The sequence below is a fragment of the Ruditapes philippinarum genome, unplaced genomic scaffold (assembly GCF_026571515.1).
Source record: "Ruditapes philippinarum isolate M1 unplaced genomic scaffold, ASM2657151v2 ctg1030_1_1_1_1, whole genome shotgun sequence".
Taxonomy (NCBI): domain Eukaryota; kingdom Metazoa; phylum Mollusca; class Bivalvia; order Venerida; family Veneridae; genus Ruditapes; species Ruditapes philippinarum.
Window position 1 is genome coordinate 25827 of NW_026864618.1, and position 21659 is coordinate 47485.

Below are 21659 nucleotides of genomic sequence, written 5' to 3' on the forward strand. Positions count from 1 at the left end.
TTTTTCTGAATTTAAATTTATTTCACTCTGTCTGGTTACGCTTTTGTTTAGGCTGTACACGTCTGTGATGATAAACCGAGATGGATAATGAAATGTAAGTTAAACAAAAAAAATAACATACTGGTTAAACTAGAGATAAAGCTGACATGATCTGGTTTTACCTTGAAACTATTCCGCAATGAATATGCGTACTTCCAAATTGTGTTGCGCAAATCAATTAAAGTGTGTGGCCACAGACAAAACGGACGTGAAATGTAAATTTTTATATTAATCAGTCTTGTGCACAACTGATTGAGCTAGCTTGACGATTAGATAATCATATTTTGTTATTTCAAAGTACAATTAATCAAACGAAGAAAATATAATACGCCCAACGTGGGGCTCGAATCCACGACCCCGAGATTAAGAGTCTCGTGCTCTACCGACTGAGCTAGCCGGGCTGTGATGGTTTTATAGATATTATATATATTGTGAATATGTAACGTTTAAAAAACCAGCTCCAATGTTTCGCTTATTCAAGTTTTATTTCTGATGTTATAGATGCATTAAAGATATTTAGCCAGAAAAAATACAATATTATTCTGCATGTTGTTTAAGGTAAACAAAACAATACGCTATTTTTGATTACAACAAGTAAACAAATTTTCCACAAACATGCTTTCCAAACAAACAATTTGTCTTCTACATTCAAAAGAAAACACCTATATTTTGCTTATTAAGCGACAATAACATGTATATAATTATCTACATGACCATTAACCTTTTATCTCAAAAGACACACTGCATTGCATTAAATATTTATTACACATTTTGGTACTTGTTTAATTAGTTTTCATTTGTGTTCCATTTAAAGTTTTCCTATCATAACTGTTTATGTACAATTTCTATACCTTCGAATTTTGTCAATAGATTTAGGAAATAAAAGGTAAATTTAGTAGAAGGTAAATCATTTAATAAACTTCTTTTGTCTAGAATTGATTGAATCATAATATTTTAATTGTTCTTACAAGATTTCAATTTTTGTTAATTTTAGTGTAAATAAAACCCCAATACAAATCATTTTTGAAACAACTAAACACGATAGGAATGTTATTTGACAATGAGCTCGAGCGCGGTGCAGTTATATAAACTTAGATGTATGATCTACTGTGTATAGTACAATTTTAATCGTACGGCTCCCTATCGAAATTTATACGAAAAATATCACATATTACTTGGGAATTGGGTAAAGTGTGTGTTTTAATTTTCGAAACTACTACAGGTCAAAATACGTAGCTTTCCGCCAAGTTTGTTAATTTTGCGTTGCTATCTGATAAATTAGTGATTTCTGGGAAGCATTGAAAATCATATTCAATTGAGTCTGTAAGTTTAGTTAACACAAAACATGCTCCAAATATAAACGTGTGCCTTTATTTGACCAGTTCATGTTCGGTGGTCTAATATGGCTCGACACTATAGGAGGATGCCTTCCGTGAGCGATGCTTTCCCTTGTTGATGTTCACATTCATTTTTGATGGCTTTAGAAGCATTATTTTCAATTCTTACAATGTCATATTTAATTAACATCTTACAAATAAAATTTTCATCAACCTGTTCAAACCTGTGTATTTCACGGTGTACATTAGACAGTTTTTGTCAGATACAAAAATGATACAAAACATGATTTAAAAGTTATTTATACTAAGATAAATGTACATGTAATATACAATGTAAACCTTCATTGTGAGTGTTGGGAAATATTTAGAAAGGCAAAATGTGTATTCATATGTTAGCCAGAAAAATTGTTGAACATATTTAAACATATGTATAATTAATATTTACTTACTTAAAATAAGTTTTAAGTAAAAACTGTTTGCCTATCTTTTTATCTATTTAATCTTATTCGACATGGACTCATACATCCTTTCATAATCCAAATCCTTAAAAATCGACGCTGAAAATTATTACTTCTTTGCAATATCCACATAGTTTGGCAAACCGACCAAGTATAATAATCTAATTTGCTGAAATTCAGGCACTTTGTTCTCATTTTCTCTTCCACAAGAAGTACCAAAACCCCTTTACTAGTTCTCTCTATTAGACCATTCCAGAACAACTTCAGAAAACCGGCTGCTTATACAGAGTTTTGAAACTTTATTATGGTACATGTATTTACAAATATTATTTGCCTTCATATTATATTCTAACTGTTTGACATCGTGTAAAAGTTTTTATTGTGGTAGCCATGATATCGATCTAAATATATGACTTTTATTTATATTATTTTATCCTATTGTTTACCTTAAAAGGATATATAACTGAACAATTATTAAAATTGTTATTCAAAATATATCTTTTATCGTTTTCAGTTTACTTGTTCATCTGTATGCTTTATTTGAATAAAAAACATAAATAACATATTCAGTTTCCGTTTTAACAGGAAACTTCGTTTACAATTTTCTGTAAACACATTTTTTACATTGGAAATGCAAATAATAGGGCGAATATACATGTATTTCTCATTTTTGCTTTCTACATGACATTTAGATATCACTATGAATTTATTCTTAATATTGATTCTTGTCTAAATTTTATTAAAGACCAACATGATAACCTCATGTAGTTTGCGTTCAGCAAGGTTAGTAAAAAAACAACAGACATTAATTCTAATATTAATTTAACTTTAGTCGTTGTTTTCCCATGTGCAAATGGAACAAAATCAACAGAGTCCCAAAAGAAAGCCCAACACAGTAAAATAGACGGTGGTGCAAGTCGTGGCATTTGACACAGTTAAGGCGCTAACTTACTTTTAGTTATATTACCTGCTGTAGATTTCATTTAACCAGATAAATGCATGTCTGGCAAAATGTTTACATCTGGTGTAACACTTTTCACTGTTTAGAAGCTGGAATGTAGACAAAATAAAAGAAAAGCAAGCAGCTCAATTAGTCTAGCTTCTGTTATTTACTTCCTTATTTTTTGGGACTATAGTAATTTTTCCTAAATTGTCACTTGTCGAAAGAGTCTCTTTGCGATTATTATTTAATAACATGAAGGTTTGTGTCCATATAACCTTCGTTAATAAAAATATATTACTACCAATATTTAAGTTGAAAGCAACAACTTTAATAAAACGTTTTTACTGTTGATTTAAGTGTATAAAACTATTCTTAAGTTTCAACAATTAAATGTTATCTTATAAGAAATGAATATGACATCTGGAATCACTGTTTATTATTGGTTGATTTTTCGTTGCAGCTAAATACTTGTATGTCTGATAAATTAATACAAAATGATTACCTCTTTTTTCAGTGTATAAATCTAAAGAGTAATGCAAAAAGAATAATCTACAAAATTAAAAAAAATTCTTTTTTTCTACGTTTTAAATGGCTGTGCTCATGAGAAAATGCGAATTATCCTCAATTGTCATAAAATCATTCATTTTTTGTTTATTCTTTATTTTTTTAATTTATTTTATGTAACATCTTCCTAACAGATAGAAGTAAAGAAACACCATTGGTTAGGTCAGACTAATGCCAGTACATAGAACATTAGCAGTTATATAACAGTACACCATTTTTTCCATTAACAGCTTTAGGTACAAACTCATTTCAGTGAGTGGTTTCTTCATGTAGCGATAATAAAATCAAACTGTGAAAATTCTGTTATCAATTACTTGAGAAGGATTCAAACAAAAATCTATTAATCAAACGCAAAACTTTCGGTAAACTAATAAAAGTATCAAAATAAATATATTTAACAATCTCTCTTCATATAGTCGTTTATGTTTTAATTTAACGCTGTAAGACATTAACATAATCTTAAATCTACTTATATTACATTCACAATATATAGCCCCAACCACAAAACACACATCTGAAACATCTGAATGTCTTTCGCCAATACATTTTATTTCATATAATAATGGTTAATGAGTTACAGTACACTATAAATATTAGAACACCCATCTCATTGATTCTGGATTATTTATACTAGGAAGTTGAAAACAAGTAATATATAAAGTCGGTCGAAGGTGTATTACAATTTTATTACATTTTTGATAGGCCTTTGCCACTTTGAGAAAAAAAAGAATTTGATATTGATTTGTTTTTGACTCGGAAAATGAAAACGATACTAAATTGATAAGAGTGGATCAATTAATGATTAATATTGGAAGATCACACGGTGCATACATGGTGCAAACACTGGAAGTTCATTGTGTTCATTTAATAATGTATAAAATGTTCATTTTATATATATGTTAGTCAAAGTAGACTACATATTTTGGTATACACATCAAAAACATTGATTTATTACATTGTACTAACAAATACTTCACACTTACAACAAGCAATATATTAGTGGTTGGAAATAATATTTTGTCCAGTGGAAGTATTCCTTTTTTTTCAAATTTAGTGGTACATTTTGTTTATTTAATCAGTAACAACTTGTCATTTGATACTATCTCGTTAAAGCAGTGCATCAAAATCACTCTGTGCAAATGATCTAAACATATTTAAAGCCATTTAGTAGGTTAGTGTTTGAATACAATATTTATTGCATTAAATATGTTGCAGCGGACCAAACAGGTTAAATTTTATTAATGATAACTGAACAAACACTTGCACGTAGAGCATCCAACTTCTTTGTATATGGTAACTAGTCTCATGCGTTGCTTTAAAGAATTGTGGGACAAAGTAAGCACTTTATATAAAACGACGAATAAAATCAAAATATTTCATCATTTCAAAATTATAAGTTAAAGGCAACAGTATTCATTGTCACGTCATTAAAGGTGTAAACTATTAGTAAACAGAAAATACGATGTTCTTTTCAATTATAGATAGTTAAAATTTCCTCCTCGTTTGTTTTTATTTTACTTGAAAATAAAACTGTTTTTATAATAGAAAAACATCATAAAGAAATGCAACTCGAATTTCAATGAGGTAGGGAAAATAAAACAAGTGAACTGAGAAATGATTGAGTAATATTTGTATCAAATAACTCTTTTTACTCCATCATCCTTCGCTGATGTAGGCAGTCTCATATTTTACCTTCGATGGTGACCAGGAAAGCAGGCATATAAATAAGCTATTGGCGCTGGAGAAAATTAAGGAAATCGTACCATTTTGAAAATTTACTAAATGATGAATTTTAATTTGGTCAGTTGTTTTACGAATTTTGGATAAATATCTTAATCTTTTGCTTCCGTGAATATCACACTAGCCATGTCCATGGACTTTATATTCACCTTATTATCATAAAATAATGGTATGATAGTAATCAGAAAGACCTGATCATACTCGTATATCACGACCAACTTGTGAGGTTTTTGTTATCGATATGTGTTATAATCAAACAATAAAAACGTCAAAACTAAATATATCAAAGAGCGCACAAAAATAATTAAACATGAAAATTTGTGTAACACCTGATACGTAATCAGGCATCGCGCATCTTGATTGTATTTAATTCTGTACATGATGATAAAAAATGAATGACTCACAATACAGAATTTGATAGAGAAAAAAAACAACGAAATAAAGCAAACATGTTGCAATATACAATAAAAATTACCCTCATCAAAGGACTTAAACAACTCAAGGGTAAACGATATCATAAAGTAACTATAATGTTTCCGATAACAGCAATATATGTTAGTTTACGGTATTCTATATCATTAGCAACACCTGTTTCCATGAGTTTGATACTTTCAATGTGCATTTGATAAGACTTTGGCAATAAAGAAAAAATGCCTGTGGGTCTTGTGTTGAAGAAGATATACCTGTAAATTTTTGTGGTACAGATTTGTCAATACATGTAACATTCTAAAACGAACAGTTTTCTTGTTAGATGAAAGCGTTTGTGTTGATGTTAATTTCCTTAGTATTTTTCTTTCTTCTATCAAATAAGCTTGCCAATAAGATGGATTTCTTCTATATTAATAATTTTCCTGTGTAAAGATATGTTAAAGTGAGCTATTTTCTTTCAGAAAATTAAGATAAGCTATTTGCCAGAATTCACAAAAAGTGTCTTTGCCGTAAAAATTATTTTCTATAGCCGTCTCACTTTCTCCACTTCGATATAACTTGCATATTAAAGGAACGTGTAGCAAGTGACGCATAATGCGGTTAACTTACTGAGCATTTTTGCATCTTGTAAGTTTTATAAAATCAAGTCAAAAGTTATGACATACAGGGATTTACATAATAGCCTAAATTAACCTAAGTCTAAAAAAAGCCAAAAAAGTCGAATTATGAGCATTGCAATCACTCATTAATGTTATGATTTATTTCACTTTCAATAGAATCACACATTTTAACAAATTCCTTGTGGAATTAATACAACACTTATAGTTATTCTATTCAAATTATTCAGTTTGACCTTCTTAATATATTTATAGCATTAGAAAACTATGAATGTTTATTAATCATCTGATTACAAGCAAAAAAAAAGGCCAACGTTATAATTGTTTCTGTAATGCTAAAGCTGCCTGATCTTTTTTTAACATCTAAAGCAACCTTTATTTCATGTTTGTATGAAAATAGTTCTGACATCTAAACAAAAAGACAAACCAAAAATAGTGCATAGGCTAATAAACACATACTGACAGAAAGTAATCTATTGATTTTTTTATTAAATAATTTTTGGAATATTTTTGTCAATTAAGACATTACAGTTTAGTTTATTTGTTTATTTACGTCTCATCCATGCATATTTGTGTATGTTTGTCCGCTTAGTAACAGAGACTTCCGATATCTGTTCATGAAATGATACAGTATTGTTATGAATGTATGTGTAAGAAATCAAGGCAACTTATTATTTCAAATAAGATTGTAAGCTACGAGAAAAGGGTATGCCAAGGTTCACATAATTATGTATTTATTGCCGATTCAACTTATCTTTATGCTTGTTTATATATATGTTGTCATCATCTATAACAAGTTGTTGCAATATTGACATAGATGTTGTATTGATGCGTTAGAGTTATTTGTCTGTACAAATGATATATATTTTTGGTAGAGCAATACAAATCTTAGCTCTCGAAAATGAAGTCATTTACTGAAACTATAAAACATATTTTTAAAAGCTACATGCTGTATTGTTAACGTACAAAAGTGATTTAGATATAAATTTGATTGTAAAAATACCTGACGGGCGAAATAGATAATAATGTTTGTGTTTTTATACTTATTTTCAAAACATTTTTTGCAACTGTAATGTAACAGAACAGAACATATGCTTTCTTTCAATGACACAGATTACCATATACAAGTATAATGTTATATCATGTCAAAAAGTAAGAATAGTTAAAATCAAATGACTATGAACAATTAACAGTAATATTATGTAATACAAATAATCTTTAAAGATATTTTTGTCATATGGGTCCTGCAGTTAATACTTAGTTTGGTCGAATTGTCAAAGAATAAGAAAATAAGTAATACAATCAAATAACATAAATCAGCCGAAAAAAATCCATAAGAGTGTAATTCTTTATGAGAGTTAAGGATATAGCAAATCACTTAAATAATTATTGTTTGATGCAAAATATAGATGAAAATAGATACAATTTGAAATGTTTTTCTTAAATGTCCCTATTCCCCTTAAATATCCAAAATTAGTTAATTATTTGAATACTACGAAATTGGAAATTTAAAAAAGAAAAATGCTGTCGAATTCAGCACTTGTTTGAATTAGCGAATTAAAAATTGTAAATAAGCGGTAAAAAGTAATCATTTCGAATCAATGGGAAAAAGGGAAAAAAAATATTATTAAAAATTGCAAATCAACGTTAAAAAGTAATAATCAAAACTTGCGAATCAATAGGAAAAAGTTATGATTAAAAATTGCGAATCAGCGGTGAAAAGTAATGATTAAAAATATCTACTAGTTCTTAGAATTTATTACATATACGTATATACAACAAAATAGGTAACATGGTGCTATCTATCAACTTAAAGAATAATTAGTGATTATGTGATAATATGACCCGTATTGGACAGCGTTTTGGCACAGTTTCTAGACTACATCTCATCAAATATTAATTGAAGTTATAAACGAACACGAGTTTAATAAGTGCAAAGAGCAATATCTTAAACAATTGATGGCAAGGACTGTTTAAAACAGGTTTCATCAATTTCGAACTGATTATTTGATACAGATGTGTAATTGTAACATAATAATAACATATGTAATGCAATTAACTTTTATTGTTTTCTTTTGTTGCCATTAAAAAAGTAAATCATGTTCATTAAGACTTATCAAATGTTTGGTCATATTTAGTTCCAATACCTCTGCAAAAAAGTTACCCAATGAAATCATGCGGCTGTAATACACATTCACCAAGAAAATGAAATGAAAATGAATATGTGTTCGCACTAGTTTTTCAATTTAAACTAGGATTATTTCATGCATTGCTTTTGGAACTTTAATTTAAATACATATATGTTTTTTTTAGTCTGGTTTCTTTGTCGTCTATTATTTCTACCGATATATTTTCTTACTTGTGCTTTGACAATTTCTAGATCTATTTCATTTTCTTAAACAGCTATTTTTTTGATAAATAGAATATTTACTTTTTTTTGCATGTTTTCAGTATTTTATCAAATCTTCTGTTTCTTTCTAAAACATCTAAACATCTGTAGAAATAATAAGATATTATTACGGATTACTATGATACCAAAATATATGCAAAAACGTGATACGTGCACGTGTAGAAATGTTTCTATGTGACTAAACCAGATCAGTATGCAAAAATTTCTCTGACAGGTCTGTGTCGGTTTCAATTAGAGTAGGTTTTGCTTAAAACAGTCTGACTGTGAAACATCCTGTTGGTACAGTGATCGCATTGTGTGCATTTTATTGTGACTATAACCTATTGGTATATCACTGTTGTGATTAAGTCCAAATTACACCCGCTATGATATTGATATAGGACACAGATGACAATGGTCTTTCTGTAATGTATTTAATTGGAGAATTATAACAGATTCGCATAAAACAGCTATGTTTAATGGCTTTAAATTGAAGTAGTTGTTGTTTTTGTGAGTGTTTTTTTTTTAGTCAATTTGCTAAGAAAGTTATGTTATTTAATTGACTATCACCTTATCACCTATTATCACCAGTATAACATTTTCATTTTATATGATATACATGCTTGGCTTACACTTGTTTATGCCACTTTTTTCTGCTGTTTCAATACCTTAATTTTAACAGCTTAGCCTTTTGTTCGCTTGTCTTCTAACTAAATAATTGTGTTAAAACATATACTAGTATTAAACACTGTATCAATTTTATCTAATTACTAGTATTCGTTTATTTAAGATACTATTTAGACAAATCTGGTTCATACATAAAGCAGCTAGATCATGCTTACTCGAAAATCATTTATAAATTCATGCCAATGTTACAGGTATTTTGATATATTATATGATTTCTGTATACTTATATGATCAAGTCTTTCACTTATTTCTTTTCATTCAAGCAAATAACATACACACACAGACATAAACAAGAGGATAACGAACCATTTAAAAATTAATGTGAGGTTTGTTATGCTGTCATTTCATAAAATGAAACAGTCATGAAATCCCTCAATCTTTACGGGTTTAATATTTTGATATTTGATGAAAGAACTACTTCTGCCTGGCGTTCATCAAAGTAATACATGCCATTAGTTAGATAACGAACGGATGACATCAACTAGCGTTTAATTAATACAAATTTTCTGGTCGAAACATTAAATGATAAAGGTATATTCTTGAGGAAAAGAATAAAACACTACTAAAATACAAAAAGTATTATTCATATTATTATCACCACCAATGTTACAGTTCCGCGATCTCTAACGTGCCATTGTTAATGATTATTTGGAAACAATATCGTTATAGATTGATATATACATGTAAACAGTGGAAAATAGACTAAAGGTAGTGTTATTATTTGTAAATAGAGGCTACAGGCAGAGAACATGCCGTACAAATCTTTCCGCCTGTTACCAAAGGGTATCATGCCACTATTCACTTATGTTCTGACACGTTGTATAGTTAACATATTTTCTTTTAATTATTATTCATGTTACATTAATTGCAAAAATATTACATGTTAAACTGATGCCAATACTGCAGACGGCCAAGTTAGTTACTTTGCCAGAAACATATTATTTTCCTGTAAATGTCAAGTCATAACTTGCTCATAAAACAGGCAATTATCAATTACAGGTATTATTTTTTACTGGCATGTTTTTGTTAACAAATATATTAGCATTTACTTTCCCGCGCAAATATTGACTCGAAACAGACGTATCATATTATTTCATAACTTGTTTTCACGTTACTGTTTGGGTCTGCTTCCTCTTCAAATACATATTCCTTTTCAAAACCATTGTCTTGATCCCTTAAGCATATGTAGCATATCAATTTGTAACAGGAATGCATATTCAGCACAAAATAATAGTGCTTAGTCAAAATTCTTGTATATCGATTTGTAATTAAAAGTTTTTTTTAGACAAAATATTTTTAACATTTTGCTAATTATTGCAACGTCAATGACAATAAACTAGCCATAGATAGAATTTATCTATGATAAACAGAACAAAATTAAGTTCCATTATTTTTTAATGCGATAAAAATGTCGGATTTAGCTTATTCTTTTTCATTGTTTAATGTTATAAATCTAAATGTTCAGCTTATCATTTCATTAAGGGTTTTGCAGATTGTATCAGGAAATATTGCTTGTATTAGACAACAGATCGGGTCGCATCCGGAAAGTAACAATCAAGTGTTTGAACGATAATGAGCGAATTGTAACCGTGTTAATTTTTTGTTATAATGGCGTTAATGAACATCATTGTCATTCAAATCCTCACGAGTAAAATATTCCGGAAAAGAAAGATCCCTCAAGAGCATATATAAAAAAAATCACAAAAAAATTAGAAAGTTGAAATCTCAAAATAATTAGAGATCATTTAAAGTGAAACAAGTTCCCTTAGCATCGTACCAGTAAAAATACAATAACATTAAGATGAACTACTTGGTGTCTCATTCAAAATGGTCCGCCAATGTACTCTTTCTTCAAATATTAACTTAAACGTTACATACTTATTTTGTCTTATTTGTCTTTCCGTCGAACTAGTTTTACGGAACTTCAAGTTCATATGGGACATTATATAAGAACCTAATAATGTTTACGTTGTAAACGTATCGTGACACTGTACGTGAAATTATTTGAAAACTATACGCCCACATATAGTGAATCATAATTTGATGTCAATTAAATTTGTAGAAAAGAATAAACCTTATTGTACATGTAGCGTCGTCTACTTGTACGTTGTTTGAAAGTCGTAGCATCGTGATTAAAATTTGATGATACATTTTGGTTGGTTTTACAGAAAATAGGAAGTTTATTGTTTAGGAACTTCAGAGAAAATACATTCAATTAAATAAAAAATAGAGAGAAAATACAGAACGCCAAAACGGCAAAATTGAAAATGTTACAGGTTTATCCTGTTTTGATACTTCACAACAGCGCTTTGTGGCAGCTGTTAAAAGTTGTCCCGTTCTTCACTTCAGTTTTGTTATATGTTTCTGGTCCCTCTCCAACGCACCGGCTTAAGCTGAATTCAACATTTCAGAAGAAACGGTATTTTCTTAATTAAGATACATTTGCAGGTGTTCATGCGGCGGTTATCATGAAACCTTGAATTTTGGATCTATAAAGCGGCGAATTTTCCCAAGAAAAAATGTGCCCTTCCTGAAACGAGAAAACAATGTGCGAAACTAAACAAAATGGAATTTTGAAAGAGGATCACAGGCTTTGAGGCCTGCATATCACAAACAAGCTGTCAAAAGAAGACAAACTTTTGTGGTTGAGTATGCAGTATATAAGTAGAATTCTCGATCGACCCCACTAGAAAAAAGCCAACAGATGAAACTAAAAGTACCCCAAACACCAATAATGTCGTTTTGAGAATATCTTCAAGAATCGGAGATATAAAGAGAATATTTGTTTGTTTGTGTGTAAGATGAAATTTTATTTCATCGAGAGAGCTTTAAAAACAGTATTCTCATAAGTGGCGTAGCCACGAGTGAGAATACGGTTTTTAAAGTTCACGGCAAAAATTTACATCTTAATAATTACACAACGGTTTTTAAAGTTCACGAGATATAAAATTTACATCTTAATAATTACACAACAAACAAACAAATTTTCAACAACAAGTTTAAAAGAACATTTTCCCAATATCAACTTTAATATTAAAATCTGTTTTCCCCACTGGTAGCCTCATTTTTAGTCGATTTTCTCATAAATAAAAGAAGTCTTACTGACAAATAAGTTCGACAATCAACGGTAAAATGCGATGGTATTATTAATTTATTTCAATGATCCCTTGTTTTAAAAATAAAAACAAACAATTCGAGCGAAGAAAAAGTCACAGCATCCGACCTTGTGTCCGTTACGTACGGCGAATTTAGATTAGACCAGGCTTTGAGTATCATAAGCTGCCGCCTTTTTAAAAGTTGTGTAATTGTGTTTAATTCAGACGGATATCATTTGGATTTGTTAGCCATACATCTTTTTATAATAAAGAAATTTATTTGAGGTTTGTTACAGACGATAAATATTGTTGACAGATCTGTAAATATTCAAAACACGGCTAGGAATAAGGAAAACATGGATATGTTGTAAGGCTGTCTTACGAACGCTGGGTTGTTTACGTATTCTTCGGGCTGATGACTGTCATTGCTTTTCATGTTTTCATATTGCATTAGGCAGTTATTGCTCGTAGAATACTTAAATATGCCCAAATGTCATCAAGAGCAGTTTTGCATGTGGAAGGAAGTGTATTATTCAGACTGTATTAATGAAACAAGAAATTTAGAGACGATATTTGGTGATTGGTAATTTGAATGAATCTTTTCTTTTAATTACTTTTTAAATTTAAGTTATTTATCTTTTAATTACTTTTGAAATTTAAGTTATTTATCAATTCCAGCTTTGTTTTTTCTAAACAGCCCTGACAATGTCAGAATCGTCAGCAAAAAATAAAATTGAGATACCACATGGGGAAATCTTTAAATCTTTAAAAAGTAGTCTCGTCATTGAAAAGTGGTGTGAAATTATATTTTTATAATTTTCACTGTGAAATTATCAAATATAATATTCACGGTTAAAATAAGCAACAATCCACTCAAAAGCACAAAATAAAGCAACTCTGGGCGACTTTTTACGGCCTCAAACGACACAAATGATATTGATGTGAAAATCAAGAAAAAGGAGACCCTTAAAAACATCCAAAACGGCAAATTGAAAATGATGCAGGCTTAGCATGCAATTGTTAATGAAATATGATTATATTATACATTAAGTCTTTTGTTGCTTCAAAAATATTCAATGTATACCCGGTATATTTGATTTTTCGATTACCTACATTTTAGCATGTTTTGCCTTACATTTTGTTTCGGATAAGGTTAAGCTGTTGCAAATGTATCAAATTCATTCTCAATTACAATTGGCCTTTCAGACATACTACAGTGTACATATAGAAACATTTTTCTCTATTTACACACTGGCCATAGCTTTCGCAGAAGCGGTGGGTCTACCGGTGCGGCGATGGAGATTTCGTCGCAGAAGCGGTGGAAAAACATGGCTGTCGGATAGTTTTTTGCTGGTGTCGGTAAGTTTATGACTTATTTGTACGTTATGTTTTTATGTTCTACTGATAACACCTAGTGAGACTGGAGCCCACATATGTACTCTTCCAACTTATTACACGCATGGGGTGCAAATCATGACCAGTTATGCAAACACTTCTGTACAGTTTGACGAGGTGACGCCACTTTGCCTAATTTTGTTTATAACACTACATATGTACTCAAAACTACCCCTAGATACACTGGCATCGCATCGTATGTATGATAATTACACAAAACAACCATATTTTGGAATTTTTTGGAAATTGATATTACCATTTTAATAAAAAGAATTGACAAAAAAATGATTACAACGCAGACGGCGGTGGATTCGATTGCAACGCGGTGCGGTGGGTCCGATATCATTTAGGTCTTTTTTTTAACGTTAAAGTCACCGACACTTAGGAGTTGAGCACCAAACACCTAAAAAATACAAATGAAATATATATTTGTTAATCCTAACACATATAGTTGTTATATATATCAATGAAAGTAAATATAAGCTTTTTTTTGAAAACAAAATTTCTCTCAGATATGCTGTATATAAATGCCCTTTGAAGCAGCCTTGCTATAATCGGAGTCATTCGGGATAATGCGGGTTCTCACATTCATAACGCACCTCATTTAAATACGACAGAGCTGAGTGCCACGCTTGAATTTGTTGAAATATTTTGTAAATAAATAAACCGGCGATAGTTAAAATTTTTTCACATAGTGTGTTTGTATATTGAAGATGAAGCGTTTATATTGTTGAAAAAGAAAAATATGATGAATATATAATAAGTACCAGTAATATATGTTTAATAGATGACTCGTGTCACCTGTTGACAACAGGATAATGCGAAAATATTGGAAATCGAATCAATTGCAAGGTGATTTGAAGGATGTGCGATTTTTTTCTTACACATTTTTTTTATCTTGTGTATATTTTTGACGTATGAATATTTACTTTTTCTTCAAAACGGCATATATGTAAGTTTTATTGAAATATATGATAAGTTTATGAACTGGAATTAATAAAAATACAATTATCAGGATTTTAAAGCAGCACGCCTCAATATTCATGTTTATTTTCATGAAAAGTTTAGAAATGTATTTATGTTTTACTTTTACCACGGTACGTGTTCCTCCTTGTTAATTTGTGTCATCCTCAGTAGAGTTAAAATACAAACATAGAAATTTGATTGTTAATGTCTGGCAGAGCCAGATATCTTTATTGTCTAAGAATAGATTATGATATAATCAAAAGATTAATCAGAAACTTCAAATACGCTTTCATATAGAAAACAATTGTAGCAAACGTTATAACAATAGATGACACAAAGTTGGACAACAAAAAACCACCAAACTGTCCAACCAAAGGAGGAACGACAGACCGTGAAAGCAACGAAAACGAAAGAGCGACAATTTAAATTCTGACTTAACCCTTTACCACATATATACGCGAAACAACGCACTTTCGACCCCCCCCCTTTTTTAGGCCTCAAATAGTGAAAAAATGTCCTATTTGGGCCCCCAACATAAGTTTTCGTTTGAGAAATGTTGCTAAAAAAATTGAGCACTTTTTCGGCGCCGCCCCCCATCCAAAAGATACATCAGGGGGTTGCCAGAAGGGGGATGTGCCCCCTTCTGTTAGGGGGTTTGAAGGTGGTCGACATATCCCCTCCTCTTCAAGAATATTTTGGACTTGTGAGAGGCTTAAAATGGCCCTAGGTCGACCTAAAGGTAAAGTTAAACAAACGCTGAAAAGACTTTGACTCTATCTCAATCCATCCAGCAGCACTCTGAAATCAGTTTGTTTTGATGGAAAAATCAACGCAAAATAGTGATTTTTGGCAATTGTGAGATGCCCCCTCGTTGCCATTGTAACAGGAAATTTAAGACTGAGCATGTCGTTACAAAGGCAATGGTCCAGTCAACATTGGTGCCAAGCTTGATTAGTATTGAAGCATTTTTCATAGTTTCATAGCAGTTTGAACTTGTAACAGGAGCCTTTTCAGTGAAAACGGCCATTTTTCACAATATGCTCATGGGGGAAAGGGTTAACAATTTACAAACAAAAATATACGATAATTTGAACGCGTGCATGTGCATGTGCAATTCGCTTATAGGCCAATAAACAACATTTTGGTCTACCTTTTTTTGTCAGGTATTTTGTAATATTTTATTTCAAAATGCATTCTATACTTTTTTATATTACATGCAACCTATTTATAGCTTTGTACACGTTAAATAAAAATTTGATATAATTTAATGTTAACATGTAAAGTTATATTTAAAAAAATGAAATAAATAAAATGAAAAAATAGATAAAGCAATTAAGCTAAAGTTAGTGTCACTATCAACAGATCTCACCTCATCTCATCTCATCTATGTATTAAAATTTTATCACAAACTGTTCATAAGTAAAAAAATAAAGTTCAAAAATATATTTATGACCAATGTGTTAGTAATACGTAGTTAATTATGACTCTTGTGTGTTAAACTACAAAAACATTTTGATTTGTTAAATTGATAGATTAAATTCAATATACGAGTTAATGCTATATAATTAACATTTCAGCGATACATAGTTAACATACACTTCAATATGTTGAACTAGTGTCCAAACTGGGATTTAATTTATCAAGACATTTTATAAGTTCAATGAATGCATAGTTTATAAAGAAAATACAAACTTTAAGTATTTTTTAATTCAATTTATAAGTTAAAATTACCATTTAAGCACTTCATAGTTAACATACACCCTAATATGTTAAACTAGAATCTAAAACATGGATTGTTTATAAAAACATATTGATAAGGTGCATGATCCATAGATTGAAAATAGAAAAAAAAAATACAAGATAATTTTATAATTAATGTATACATTATAATTAATTTTTAAACAACCCATACATAGAGGATATTGAATAAGTGTAAGTTCAATACTGAATTTATTGCACGAGTTGAATAAAATTATATTATGCGAGCCTCTGGCGAGTGCAATAAATTCAGTTATGAACTTACACTTATTCAATATCCTCTATTTATCACATACCCAAAATAGATACCGTTGAAAGTGAAATAAGAGTCATTTTTCATTGACGCGCCTATAGTATAACGCTAACATTTAGCGCGTCTTACACTCTGTTAGCATAACGCTAATGACGTCACGTCAAAATATACGCACGGCCGTGCCATACCATATTTATGGAGTCGCAAAATCGGCACGGGTGTGTGAGTTAACATACACCCCAATATGTTAAACTAGTATCTAAAACAGGGATTGTTTTATAAAAATATTAATAAGGTACATGATGCAAAAAAGCGTATATTTACTTCATTGATATATATATAACAACTATATGTGTTAGGATTAACAAATATATATTTCATTTGTATTTTTTGGTGTTTGGAGCTCAACTCCTATAAGTGTCAGTGACTTTAACGTTAAAAAAAAGACCTAAATGATAACGGGCCCACCGCACTGCGTTGCAATCGAATCCACCGCCGTCTGCGTTGTAATCATTTTTTGTCAATTCTTTTATTAAAATGGTAATATCAATTTCCAAAAGTTCCAAAATATGGTTGTTTTGTGTAATTATCATACATACGATGCGATGCCAGTGTATCTAGGGGTAGTTTTGAGTACATATGTAGTGTTATAAACAAAATTAGGCAAAATTGGGATCCCCTCGTCAAACTGTACAGAAGTGTTTGCATAACTGGTCATGATTTGCACCCCATGCGTGTAATAAGTTGGAAGAGTACATATGTGGAGGAGAGGAGATTCAATTTGAACGTGTTCATCGTTCTAGACCATACTCTAGCAAATATGTCAGATTTGACAAGGGAGGTAAACCAATTCCCCGACCCATCATTGCTAAGTTCAGTTTCTTTAAGGACAGGGAGAGAGTTCGTAAATCGGGACGTTTTCTTAAGGGCACAAACTTTGGTATACATGAACTATTCCCGGAGGAGATTGAGGATAAACGTCGCCCATTGTACCCGATACTACGACAAGCAAGGAGGGAAAAGAAAAAGGCGGTATTGGTCAAGGACAAGTTATACGTTGAAGGAGAGGAAGTCAAAGCTGATGCCTACCATATTAAAAACAAAGGCCAAAGAAATCAACCAAACACCGAAGGACCACATTCACAGGTGTCAGCATAGGCTTGCCATGGTGGCAATTCAAAATCTATTTCATTTTGTAGTTTAAATGTTTGTGGGTTATGCTCAAAAAGCACTATACCAGAATTTCAATCTTATCTTTCATCTTTTGATATAATTTCATGCTGTGAAACACATCTTGATGATCTTGATGTTATAAATTTTGAAAATTACTATTGTATTTATAAAAATCGGAAACAAAGAGTTGCTAGGAAGTCTGGAGGCATTGCGATTTTTGTTAAAAACTTCTTGAGAAAATACTTTACCCAGATTGATACTGAATGTGAATATGTTCAGTGGTTTAAATTATCAAAATGTTTGTTTGAAACAGACGAAGATGTTATTTTTGGCTCTGTTTACATCCCACCAGAAAATACTAAATATTTCAACAAAAATATATATGACTTGTTTTACACAGAGTATGAAAATTTCTGTACCAATTATAAACATATAGTTACATTTGGTGACTTCAATGCTAGAACTGGTAATGTTGATGATATATTGCAAGTTGATGAAAAACTTTTTGATATTATAGATATTGAATATAACAGTATATTTGATGTAGATATTTTAAACGAGTTGAGAAAAAATGATTTTTCTGTAGCACGTGTTTCAATGGATAAAGTTGCTAATCGTTTAGGAAGAGATCTTGTAGATTTTTGTAAATCGAATGAAACAGTGATTTTAAACGGAAGGTCGTTTACAGATAAAAATGTAGGTAGTTTTACTTGTAAAAACTCTTCAATTGTTGATTATGTAATAGCTTCAGCACACGCACTAAAACTATTTAACGGTTTTACTATAGACGAATTTAACGCATTATACTCTGATGTGCACTGTCCAATCAATTTCAATTTATCACATATTGTTGAAAATAATTTAAGGCAGACTTATTCTTCCAATGAGAAAATTAAAGGTTGGACTCAATCCAAAGCAAATGTATTTCTTGACAATATTAACAGTAATAAAGTTGATGATATGTTAAGAGAAATCGAAAGCTGCGAAGAAATTGATAAAGATTTTATTAACTCTATTTTTCGAAACATTGAAAATACACTCCTTGTATCTGCAAAGAAAACATTTGGTATACAAAAAATGAAAACAAATATTTCAGATGGCTGTAGACAGCCTTGGTTTGATAATGATTGCAGAAATGCTAGAACGTTATATCATAGATGTAAGCGAAAATACCAATGGACAAAAAATGAACGTAACATGTCTGATTTATATAATTCTAGTAAAAATTATAAGTATATTATGAGAAAAAGTATTGTCAATTTTAAAAGGGAGCAGAGAAAGAAAATACGAAACATGAAAAACTCATCGCCTAAAGATTATTGGAATTATGTTAATAGTATAAGTAAGAAAAAACAAATGACCGATGTTGATGTTTCAGCATTTTATGATTTTTATAGACAGCTTAATACAGATACAGTAGATGCAAATGACAACCCAGAAACAGATTTTCCAAATGTTAATTTTGATAATGGGCTTAATGATAGCATAACAATCTCTGAGATACAAAGAGCAATAGATAAACTTAAGAATGGTAAGGCGGCTGGTCTGGATCAAGTTACTAACGAATATATTAAGGGAAGCAGTACTTTACTTATACCACTTTATCACAAATTGTTTAACTGTATTCTTAACACTGGTTTTTTGCCAGATTCTTGGTTGACAGGATGTATTGTACCAATCTATAAAAATAAAGGTAGTATTGAAATGCCTGAAAACTATAGACCTATTACATTGCTTAGTTGTATAGGGAAATTATTTACAAGTATACTAAATGAAAGATTGACAAAATATTTAGAAAGTTATAATTTACTAAATTCAAACCAAGCTGGATTTAGGAAGCATCATTCAACTGTTGATAATATTTTTATTCTCCACATGTTAACAGATTACCTTAAACATAAGAAAACAAAACTTTTTTGTGCTTTTATTGACTTTCAAAAAGCCTTTGACTCTGTATGGAGAGCAGGCGTTTGGTGTAAACTTGTCAAATACAATATTTCTGGAAAGATTTTAAATGTAATAAAGAATATGTACAGTGAAATCAAGTCATGTGTATCTGTAAATGGCAAATTTTCAAATTTTTTTGGTTGTTATAGGGGCTTAAGACAAGGAGAAAATTTGTCACCGGTAATTTTTTCTCTGTACCTAAATGATTTAGAAAATTACATGTTATGTAATAACGATGTTTCAGTTATACTTGAAGATAATAACATTGAAATATTTTTGAAACTTGTTGTTTTGTTATATGCTGACGATACCATTCTTTTTGCTAAAACAGAACAAGATCTTATATCTGTGTTGAACACTTTTTCTAATTATTGTCATATCTGGAAATTAAATATAAACTTTGATAAAACAAAAGTAATGGTATTTGGTGATAAAAGAAATAGAAACAGGAATATTACGGTAGATAATCAAGTTTTAGAGATCGTAGACACGTTTAAATATCTTGGTGTAGTTTTTTCTAAGAACAGACAATTTGCGGTTGCAAAGAAACATATTGTTGATCAAGCAAGACGGGCAATGTTCGGTTTATATAAGAAAATAAGAAATCTAGATTTACCTATTGATTGTCAGTTAAAGTTATTCGATCATACAATTGTACCAATTTTAACTTATGGGTGTGAAGTGTGGGGTTATGGTGACTTGTCGCTTATAGAAAAAGTGCATACAGATTTCCTTAAATATGTATTACGTGTTAAGAAAAGTACACCGCATGTTATGGTTTATGGCGAACTTGGGCGATTTCCATTATCAATTACTATTAAGAAACGAGTTGCTGGTTATTGGTATGATTTAGTTAACAGTAATTCACTACAAAAATTATCGTCAAATATTTATAAGCTTGTCTATGAAGATTTTGTAAGAAATGGTAAGGAGTACAAATGGTTATTGAATGTTAAGAGTATTTTTGACGAAACAGGTATGAGTTATATTTGGTTAAATCAGAAGTTTAGTGGTTCTAAATGCTTATTGTTAAAAACCATTGATATATCAATGTGTAACCAATATGTACAAAAATGGCGTAGTGATGTCGACTCAATGCCAAAATGTTTAAATTATAGAATGTACAAAACTGATCATTGCTTTGAACTATACCTTTGTTTACTGTCAGACAAATATTTAAAAACATTTGTTAATTTTCGATTGTGTAACAATCCCCTCCCTATAGAAAGAGGAAGGTGGTTAGGTATTGTTAGAAATGAAAGAAAATGTAGCCTTTGTAACTCAAATGATATAGGTGATGAATTCCATTACATTTTTTCATGTAGTTATTTTGAAAATAAACGAAAACGACTTTTACCACAAATTAATCAACAAAACAAAAATATGTTTACGTTTAGAAAATTAATGAATGAAACAGATCCACAAAAATTAAGCAACTTAGTTAAATATGTTTATGTTATACTTGAATACTTTAAGAACCCACCTGGCTAGTCACATTGTTTTGTTGTTGTTTTTTTTTTATTTTATTTACAATATATAAATATTTTTCTATTTTGCAAAATATAGCATGTACACAATGACATAGTTACATTGTATGTTATGGAATATTGTACTTTTTTAAAACTACTGTAGTTCATTTAATTTGTATACACAACCTGATTACACATTTAGTAATTTTGTTTATATATTATTGTACACCTCTTATCATATGTAAATATGCTGAGTGTATCAATAAACTTGTGAAACTTGTGAAACTTATGTGGGTTCCAGTCTCACTAGGTGTTATCAGTAGAACATAAAAACATAACGTACAAATAAGTCATAAACTTACCGACACCAGCAAAAAACTATCCGACAGCCATGTTTTTC

The 21659-nt window shown here is 30.3% G+C and overlaps 1 non-coding gene across 1 annotated transcript; it reads right to left on the minus strand.

Annotated features, from left to right (window-relative positions):
- Nucleotides 1-367: 367 nt before the first annotated feature.
- On the minus strand, nucleotides 368-440 carry Trnak-cuu (transfer RNA lysine (anticodon CUU)). The gene has a single exon. It is a non-coding gene; the product is annotated as a tRNA-Lys (tRNA).
- Nucleotides 441-21659: the final 21219 nt, after the last annotated feature.